Below are 338 nucleotides of genomic sequence, written 5' to 3'. Positions count from 1 at the left end.
TTCCTCAGCAGGATCATCTATCGAATAGCAATGAAAGTAAAGCTAATCAGTACAGTCGAACTATAGTCACAATGATATTTTTATTTATTTATTTTTTTACAGAAAATCATTCTTGCAAAACTACCTTGGCCTCTCTGACCTTCATAGGTATTACGTCATGGCTTCATAATGCTTCTTGCTTTCCCTTTACTTGGACTTGCGTTACTTTATAGTTGGTTAAACTTTTTTTTTAGAATATCGCTTGGATCGTCACGTGTGCTTATGTTTGTTTGTTTTTCTCCTGTTGTTATTACTCAATTTTAATCTCCATATTTTATTTACTTCGTTACTTCTTTTGA

This window comes from Penaeus monodon, chromosome 19, assembly GCF_015228065.2.
Source record: "Penaeus monodon isolate SGIC_2016 chromosome 19, NSTDA_Pmon_1, whole genome shotgun sequence".
Classification (NCBI taxonomy): Eukaryota; Metazoa; Arthropoda; class Malacostraca; order Decapoda; family Penaeidae; genus Penaeus; species Penaeus monodon.
The sequence above is the reverse complement of the archived record's forward strand: the minus strand, read 5'-3'. Positions refer to the sequence as shown.